This window comes from Orcinus orca, chromosome 19 (genome assembly GCF_937001465.1).
Source record: "Orcinus orca chromosome 19, mOrcOrc1.1, whole genome shotgun sequence".
Classification (NCBI taxonomy): Eukaryota; Metazoa; Chordata; class Mammalia; order Artiodactyla; family Delphinidae; genus Orcinus; species Orcinus orca.
The window spans coordinates 774,271-784,422 of NC_064577.1; positions in this window are offsets into that span (position 1 = coordinate 774,271).

The window sequence follows — 10,152 nt, forward strand, 5'->3', positions numbered from 1 at the left end:
TGTGGGTGGGGGGATGGTGCAAAGCCAGGCTCAGAGGCTGGAGCCAGGGTGGAGGATGGGTCTTTCCAGAACCTTAGTCCTTGGGAGAATCAGCCACCATTTGTCAAGTGCCCTCTATGTTCCAGGCAGGGTGGCAGGCACGATATAGGTGCTATCTTCATGCCATTCTTTCTGGCAGGGAGTTTACCCTGCTTTTCAGATGAGGAAACTGATACTCACAGAGCATCACTGATATAACAGTCCTGCAGTCACACAGAGCCAGCATTCAAATCCAGGCCTCTGGGACTCCATAGCCCATGGCCTTCTGGAAAGTCACTGGGAGGGAATGAGTCACAGGACTGGGCCTGCTTACCACAGAGGCTGGATCTCCCCCAGGAGCAGTGGGTGCAGGGCGCAGCCCACCCTGTCGTTGTCACAGCTGCTGCCTCCCTCCTCCTGTCATCACCATCAGAACTGCTATCCAGTTATTTCCAGCGTCCCCATCTACATGGTAGGATTGCACTGCCTGGTCCCCTTGCATGGGGCTCTGTGTTTGTTCTGACTCCTGACTTGTGAGCAGAATTGACACCTGTCACTTCCAGGCCAAGCACTTAATTGCCAGAGTGAGTCCTAGAGCTCTCTATTCCTTCAAGTAGAGTGACTGGCAACAGGAGAGATGGTAGCTGCTCTATCAGTCTTGTCCAGTGATGACCAAGAGCAGAGCCCCCTGCTGACTGGTGATGGATATTAATGTGAGCAAGAAATAATGTGGTTTCAACCAGTGAGGTTTGAAGGCTATTTGTTACTACGGTGTAACGTGACCCATCCTGCCTGAGACATACCTTTTCCTCGTTGCTGTAAAAAGGCATGTAGGCCAATTTGCTTCCAAGGCACCTGTTGGTCCTGGGATGTCGCTCCCTAAGCACTTCTTAGAAAGACCTCAGGATATGTGGACATTCCCACCAAAGTTAAATTGAGAGTCTGAATCTGAGAGCCAAGATTTCTGGGAGCTTCCTAGCTCGCTGCCGCTGCCATCAATGTCTATAGATGGTTCTATAGTTTGCAAAGACTATTCATGCTCACGAATGTGATCAATCTCTCCGAGGGAGATACAGCATTCCCATTTCACAGATGGCAAACTGGGTGCCAGAGAGGTTAAGGAACTTGGCCAGGCCATGGGTTATTTGAGTCCCAGACCAGGGAGTGGAATCAAGGCCCTTGGCTCCAGTCCCCTTGGGTTTCCCACACCTTGGACAAAGGGTAAGGCTGAGATTCTTAGGAAAGAATGCAAACCGGAGAAGAGGTCTTGACAGTCGGTAAGAAAGGCCCTTGCAGATGGAGAGAGTAGGAGTCACAGAGAGAAACCGCAGTACCACTCAAAGGCGCTGCAGTTCATGGGAGGGTGGCTGGGAAGTAAGTGGGCAAGATGGCAGGGCAGGGCTTACTTAAGTCTGCAACGACCTCCTGCTTTACCCTTACTGTGCAACTTGGGGCAAGTTACTCAACAATTTTGTGCCTCAGTTTCTGCAACTGCAAAGTGGAGATAATAACAGGGCCTCTCTCCTATGCTTGTTGTGAGCACTGACTGGGATAATATAGGTTGAAAGTACTTAGAACAGTACCTGGCTCTCATAAGTGCAAAATAAGTATCTGCTGTTATGTCGTCATCATCACCGTCATCCCCACCGCCATATTTGTCATCAGTCTTATGACTTTGGACAAGTCATTTCCACTCTCTGGGCCTCAACTTCCTTATGAAATAGGGACAGTAATTATATATGTAAACTCTGTGATAATTATAGATGGAGTTTGCTGAGTGTTCGCCATGTGTTTCGTACCATTCTAAGTTCATGAATTCATTGAATTATTACATGCCCCCCTCCAAGAGCAGCTCATAAATGGCAGAAGTGGGATTCTAACCCACACCGTCTGATTCCAGAGAAGGTCTTTTAACCACTACCTTATAAACATTATTCTTACCATATAAAGCCTCCCAGAGGATGGTGAGTTGCCTGGGTAAGACAGCATGTGACTTTGCAGGACGTATCTAGGGCCTTTGATAAATAAACTGCGTTTGTGATGTTGTCAAAAGTATGTGAGTCCGTAAGTGTTCAGTGTCTGTGTGTGTGCGCCTGTACTTGTGTGCTCTTTAAAGTCTACTTTGGTCCCTGGGAGGGCTCATGTATACGTTTTGTGTGTGTGGCTGGTCCACCTGTGATATTGTTTCATCTATGGTGACTGGTCTCTGTGTGTTTAAGTCGTAGGTACATTTGTGGGTGTGAAGCCTCGTGAACTGAGTGTGTGCATGTGTTATTGTGTGAGTTGTATGGGCCACTGTGGATGCATTTGTAATGATATGTGAGCTGTGTGGTCTGGTTGTGTATGTGATACAGTGTGGCTGGCGTGTGTTTGTGTGCGTGTGTGTAATCGTGTACCCGTGCACAGGGTGCTGGTGAGTGCAGGCGTGTGTGCCAGTGGGCTGAGTGCCCTGTGTGTGTCTCTGAGAGCCAGAAGGCTGGTGCAGCGTGGGCTGGGGGAGCTGTGTGTCTGAGGGTTTAAACAGGCTTCCTGGCTGGCCTAGATCCAGCTCTCCCCTCCCAGCCTCTGCAAGCACAGCCTAGCAGACGGGCTGAGTTTTTATACTCATGAAAACAGCCCTCTAAATATTTACCTGCCAGCCTGGTGGAATGGCCTGCTTCCCTTCCCTGCCTTCCCTCCACAAGCGGAGTCCCGAGTGTGAGCTCAGCTCCCCGACACTCAGCCCCTCCCTGGGGCTGAGCCCTACAAGTGGCCCCTGCTGCCTCCCACAAGGCAAGGAGGAGGGATTAGAAAGGCTGAAAGCAGCCCAGTTCTGACCCTGGGCTGACTCTAACCCATCGGCACATCCCTCGTATCTGCCTTCACATCCACTCAAATGAACAGACATGCTCTTTTACACACGCACGGCTGTTCACCGTTCTGCTCACCTCACTCATGCTCAGGAGCCCTGAACTCACAGCCTCACCCCTTTATACTCACTCTGGTACATCCAGCCCTCCACCCTCACTATGATTTTATCCTCACTCTTTTCCTCAACCCAGCCCATTCCCATCAATTCAGGCTCCTCCTCTCCTTCCCTCACCAGTTCCAGAAGCTTCTTCCCATCCTGCCCAGCCTCCTCCCACCCCACTCACCCCGACCCAGGACGCCTTCCTCAGGGCCTGGAAGTCCTTGCGTGGCCAACGCGAAACTCTGCCCATGCTTCTGAACCGTCACCCCACGAAGGTAATCCCCCCTTCAATATTGGGTCATAGGTGGGAACTCTTATCCAAAAATTTTCAGAAATTCTGAACTGGGTGAAAAGAGTCAATAGTAGGAGAAATAAGATTGCATATACATTCATGCGTGCACACAGACAATCTCAGAGATAAAAGAGAGCCAAAATAGAGACAAAGAGGAACAGAGAGAGACAGAAAAGGACATTAAGAGACAGAGAAGACACACACACACACACACACAGAGAGAGAGAGAGAGAGAGAGAGAGAGAGAGAGCGCCAGCAGATAGGAGAAGCCACTGGAAAGTCAGAAATGCTGAGAGATTTCCAGAGAGGAAAAAAAAATGGCTTCTGTTTTGACATCACTTTCAAATAATCTTACTTACTAAGAAGGCATATTATTTTCCTCTGGGAAGCTGGGGGGTACATGCTCCCTGATTCTATCTGCTGAAACAACAACTAATTAAGGGCAACCCTCAGATGTTGCAACTCCCTGCCGGGGCTGATTCATTTAAAAGGAGAGGCTGGTGGAATCTTGTGCCCAGATTTAAGATCTGTGATGGGACCCCAGAGCCCTCCTTAATCCAGGACTGGTGTCCTGGCAGGTCACTGTCTTCCTGTGCTGTCCAGATCTGCTAATACCCTACCTACCCTGGCTGAAGACAGTTTTTAAGGTCAGACATCATCTGGAGGAAACAGCTGGAAAAAGGCAGACCCTCTGCCGGCTGCCTGACCATGTTTGACAACAAGGTATGTCACTTGGCTCACGTCCCTCCCACCTTCCAACAGTGCTGGCTTCTCCCACACTTACAGGTGGCTTCCAGGGTCACTTTCCTCCTTCCTCGATTATCAGGCACCTTTCTTGTTCTGGTCACTCTGCTAGGTGCAGGTATCACACTCAAGCCTCACAATCACCTTGGGAGGTGGTGGTTATTCCCATTTTACACAAGAGGCAGCAGAGGCACAGAGAAGTTAAGTAACTTGCCCAAGGTCCTGCAGCTCATAAATGGCTCAGCTAGGAGTCAGGCCTCCTCTTTGAATCACATCTCCTTGAAGCCTGGGTGTGTAACATCTTTCCCTGGCAGCTTCCCGAGAGTGGCATTGGTGGTTGTGAGACAGCACGAGTTTCAAAGTTAACAGTCCTGGAGGTGGCCCTCAGGGTTCCCACATGTTCTTCTGGCGGGATCCAGCTGGGGCCTCCTCAGCCTGGCTGCCCCTTCTTGGGCCCTGGGAAAGGGTCCCCAGGGGTACTCAAGTCAGGAGAGGGGGATGGCAGCAGCAGCCCAGTCTGGGCAGGCCGAGTGGGTTCAGCCAACCTCGAAATGCCATGGCCTCTGGCTGCAGGCGCGGGTGCCCCCGTCCACAGCAGCAGAGCCAGCTTGGCAGGGCGGGAACCTGGCTAATGACCATGTTTATAGCTCAAAGCATTATTAGCTTTTAGGAGCTCTCAGCCCTCGCTGTTGTCAACAGCTGAGCTTATTGATTGAGTGACTTGATGTTTTTGCTTATTAAGTGCCCGGAGTGTAGGCAGATTTGGGCCAGCCTTGGCTGGGGGGAGGAATATGTGAGTGGAGGGGAGGCTGTTTGCCTGTACACACAGTCCAGCCCTGCTCATTTGTGCAGACACATGTGTTGGGGTGATGGGCGCATGTGCGTGTGCCTGCAGGCGCGTGTTTCTGAGTTTGGTTTTAGGAGAGGGAACCTTGGTTTCTGCACCTAGCAATCACAGCGCTGCCCTGGGGGTACTGGGATTTGGATTTGGGAGGCCTGACTTTGAATCCTGGCCTTATCTTTCCAATAGCTCTGAGCTTGGGCTTCCTTATCTGGAAAATGGAGATTAAAATAATACCAGCTCTGCCTACCTTTGAGACGGAGAGTTGATGAGATACAGCAGTTTGTAAACTGTAAAGTGCTGCACACATGCCTGAGGGTGTAACTGTTATAATTCTTGGGAGCTGAGCTGTGATGCATAATCAGGTTTATGTGTGGGAGACAGGTTGGTGGAGTGGAAAATGAACAAGAAGGGGAACCCTAGGGGACTGCTGGGAACCCCAGTTCTGAGGAAGCTGGACCAGCCTTTGCAGCTGATATTTTAGGAGACCACAGCAATTGGGCACCAGAAGACCTGGGTTCCAGGTTCGGCCCTGGCATCAAGGTGCTGTGCAGCCTCAGGAAAGTTGCTTTCCTTCTCTGGGCTTTTACCTTTGTCAAAAGAGGGGCTTTAAGCTCAGTCGTCTCTAAGGCAAGGCCCCTTTCAGCTCTGCCTTTTTTTTTTTTTTTTTTTGCGGTACGCAGGCCTCTCACCGCTGTGGCCTCTCCCGCTGCGGAGCAGAGGCTCCGGACGCGCAGGCTCAGTGGCCATGGCTCACGGACCCGGCTGCTCCACGGCATGTGGGATCTTCCCGGACCGGGGCACGAACCCGTGTCCCCTGCATCGGCAGGTGGACTCTCAACCACTGCGCCACCAGAGAAGCCCACAGCGCTGCCTTTTTATACACGTAGGAATAGTGTGGACACTGGTGGGATTCACAACTCTCTGTGTTCAACATATCCTGTGTAAATTTCACTGTGCATGTCCAAAGGTTTCAAATGCCCCTGAGCTAGTGTGTGTTGTCAAGTTAACAGCCCCCCCACCCCCCCATAGTCTCTGGACACATAGGTGCCACAGCCCATTTGCTTCTTGTTAAGGCAGAGGAGCTAGGAAACCAGCTGCCTTGCTGGACTCCAGCAGCTAATGGGGAAAGCCCATTTTAACAGCTGATAAAAAGATGGATCCATTAAAAGAACAAATTAACTGAAAATCCAAAGATTACTTTTGTTCTGCTGGTGAAGGGCTGTGGAATGCCAGCTCCATTTGTTAAATGAGCACTCCAGCCCCTGGTTTCCCCAGGCGTGGCTGCTGTCAGGACAAGCCAGCCTGGCTGTCCTTAACTCCCTCACCCCCATTCTCCTCCTAGGAAAGTGCTTCCTGTCCCCGTTCAAAGCACCATGCGTAGCTATCTCAATGAATGCCTCCCTCATCCTCTGCGCCTGGCTGGAGGAAGCTCTGAGCACCCCAGAGCTTGGCTGAACGGAGGTGGAGGCCGAGGCTGACCTTCCCTGACACATATTTCAACTCTGCCTAGTTTTCCTTTTTCATTCCGGTCTCTGTTAGGGCAGCACCTTTTTGTGGATCACTTGGTTGTCCATCCGTTCATTCACACAATTTACCAACGTGTTTTGAAGACCTACTGTGTGCCAGATGGCATGCTGGGCCCAGTCTCTGCCCTAGAAGAAGGGGAAGCAGAGGTGAACCCTGCCATGCTCTGCAGAGGGCCCTACAGAGTAGGAGGGAAGCAGAGGAGGGAGTGATACGTCCTGCTCTGGGAGGCCACAGAAGAAGTGGCATCTGAGCAGCATCTTGAAGCATCAGGGGAGTTTTTCAGGTAGTGAAGACCTCTATGCCGGGGGACAAGAACGAGCATGACATGCGTAGACCTTATTTAGAAGTAGGACCTGGCTGAGGGCCTTGAACACAATAGATGCTCAATTAATATTTATGGGAAAATGAAGTGATTATTAAGTGTCCATTATGGACCAGGCATTTTGCAGGTGCTAAAATGGTAGTCTCAGTTACCTCATCTGTGAAATGGGAATAATAATGTTACCTCTCAAGGAGAGAAGATAACAGATGTGCTTTTGCACGTGCTGTTTCTCTGGTCTGGACTGTCCTTTCTATTGTACAATCTCATTACAGAAAACGCTCACTCATCCCTCAAAGCTCTGCTAAATGTGCTCTGCCTGGGGAAGTTTCCACCAAGTCTCCTTGGGGAGGACGAGTCCCTGCCTCTCTGGGTTCTTCCTCAACTGGAAGATGCCATTGACTGTGAGATGCACCGATTTCATAATAGCTTTGGGGGGAAAAGAAACCCTGCTGTAAGTGTACATACTATCTACATTTCAGAATTGTGCAGATGTTTTCGAGAAATGCCTTTTAGAAACAGGGACATGCAGTAGCTGCTTCTCTCATGGCCTGAGGGCCACAAGGATTGACTTCATTCATTTACTCAATCAATCAATCAATCAACCAATATTTATGGAGATCCGTTCTAGGCACTGAGATGAAGCAGTGAATAAAACCAAGTCTCTAACCTCATGTGGCTTATATTCCATTGGGAGAAACAAATAGTAAATAAATAACCAAATAAAAATCTAATCTAAATCATTTAAGAGGAAGGTCACAGTAAGAGCTTTGAAGAAATGTGAGGCAGGATGAAGGATGGAGAGGGATCAGGGGTGGCTCTTTTACCTAGGGTGATCAGGGAAGCCCTCTCTGAGGAGGGGGCATTTGTGTAGAGACTTGAATGGAGGGAGGGAGTGAACTGTGTGGGTATTTGGGGAGGAGCATTCTGGGCAGAGGGTACAGTGAGTGCTACGGTCTTGTGGTGGGACCATTCTTGGCATGTTTGAAGAAAGATGGGGGTTACATGTGGCTGGCGTGACATGAGGGAGAGGCAGTGCTGGCACCTGAGGTCAGTGTGGTCGACCACGCCCTGAGACAAGGGAAGGTTTGGGCTTTTTATCCTAAGTGTGATGGGAAATGCGATATGTTTGCAGATGGGACTGCTGTGCACCTCAGGACAATGAAATTGTCAGCTCTCTGAGGGCAGAGAGAACCAGCATACAATAAAGGACTGTTGAATGAGTATTGGAGGGCCTGCAAGCAGTCCCCTCCCTGGGCTGATGGGTCTGGGTGGGATCTCAGTGTCCTGGAGGGAGTGTGGGTGAGGCCAGAGGCAGCAGGAAGGACCCACCTGCTGAAATGCGCCAGGCTCCAGCGTGCAGAGCCAGTGCAGGGGTGGGCAGTTCCACTGGTGACCCCTGTCCCAGTCACTTCTGCACCCACCATGGTGTATAGAGGCACAGCTGGTACAGACCAGATACAGGCCAAGTATCTGTTAAAAAAGTAATAATGGAAGCATAAAGCTGTTATTGATTTGCGATGCTTTCCAGCTCAAAAGGCCTCTCATATGTGTCTTCTTATTCAACCCATACCTCCAACCCAGCTGGTTCTCTTTTTACAGCTGAGGAAACTGAGGCACGGAGAGGGCTGGGAAGTTGCATGCAACTGGAACAATCACTGTAAACCATCTCTGCCTGGAGTCAGGACGCCTGGACTCTGTTCCCAGCTCAGCCACCAACTTGCTGGGTGACCTTGGGCAAGTCAACAGGCCTCAGTTTCCAAGACTGTCAAATGAAGAGGTTGACTGAGATGTTTCTTGAAGACTTACTCCAGCTTCGATGCTGTAGGAGTCAAAACTTTGCCTTCCAGAGGGGACACTGGGCAAGTCACAGCAGCAGGCTGGACTGAAGGCAGATGTTTGGAAGAACATCTGTAGAAATTGCAGGCTCTGCAGCAAGTAGCCCCTAAGGTTCTGGATTTTGTCTCTGCTTCAGTCACATCTTCCCCAGGGTGGTGGCCTTGTGTTGTGGGCTCGCTCGGTCTGGCTGACTCAGACGTGTTCCGCCCATCTTCCCTGTAGAGTTTGCAGGCACTGGGACAAGTGGCTATTTTCTCCCCAAGAGATGTTTGCAGCAGATCAAGTTACCTCTGACAGGCGTGTCGCTGCTCCCGTCCTCAGCAGCAGTGTTGTCTGCTCAACCACCCACGATACCTGGGGGTCCCCCCTCTTCCCTCGCACATTTAGTTGGCATGACCCTTTGCCCACCATCCTTGACCCTTCCCCGTGGATGAGTCCCGGTCCCTCCGTCTCCCTGCAGTTGCCTGGTCCAGGCCATCACTTTCTCTTGCCAGGATCGCTGCAGCGGCCTCCTAACCACTCTGCCTGGCCCCAGGCTCCCTCACCTCACTTTGTGGCCAGAGTGAGCTTTCCAAACTGCAATTCCGGTCATGTCCTTGCTGAGCTTAAAACCCTTCAGTAACTTCCCTTTGCCCTCAGGATAAAGTCCAAACTCTTTAGCATGCTCACATAGGCCTCACAATCTGGGCCCTGCCAACCGTCTGCTCTCATCCCCCCCTCTCTCCCCCCTCCCCTCCCCCACCCCTCCCTCCCTCCCCCACCCTTCCCTCCCCCTCCCTCCCTCCGTTCCCGACCCCCTCCCTTCCTCCCTCCCTCCCTCCTCATCTTCCAGCTCTAATTCTGTTCTCCAGTTTCACGGAATTTTCCTCAGTTCTCTAAACTTGCCACATCCTCACTTGCGTCCCTGCCTTTGCACATGCTGTTTCTTTTGTCTGGAACACTATTCTCAGGTCAGTGTCACCTCCCAACCCTGCCCTCTCTCCCCTAAGCTTAACACTTAATTACTCTCAGAACTTGGCTTCAAGAAACCTCCTCCTGGAAGCCCTTGTGAATCCCTCCCTCCATCCCTTTGGGTGTGCTCTCTCTCAGCATGCATCAAACAGACCAGAATCATCCATCAGTTTCCTGTCCCCTTGGCAGGGAGCCCCTAGACAGCAGAGATCTCGCTCATCTGCATCCCCAGGTGCTGTAGGTACGGTAGATACTTGAAGAGGGAAAAAAACCCGAGGCAATTAATAAAGGGAAGGGGAAGCATTCAGTCGCATTCATCCGTCCATTTGTTTATTCTGCAAATATTTGCTGACTGGGGAAGCAGAACTGAGTATGACAAGCAAGGTCCTGCCATATGGAGCCGAGGTACCTCCAGGCAGGGGGATGAATATTGTCTCTTTTACAGCTCTGAGGTTTGGGAACTTAGATATTTTCTCTGTCTGGACCATTGAAGAAATCCTTTCGGGTTAAGAAACCAAAACACGCGCTAGGGTTGAGGTTGATGCTGGGGCCAGACCTGGACCTGCCCATTTCCCTGCAGTCGCCTTTCTGTCCCTCCGGAGGGCATCCTAGCCCTGAAGGGAGATTGCTCCCCTTCTGGCCACACCCTTCCTCTCCCACCCCCTCTT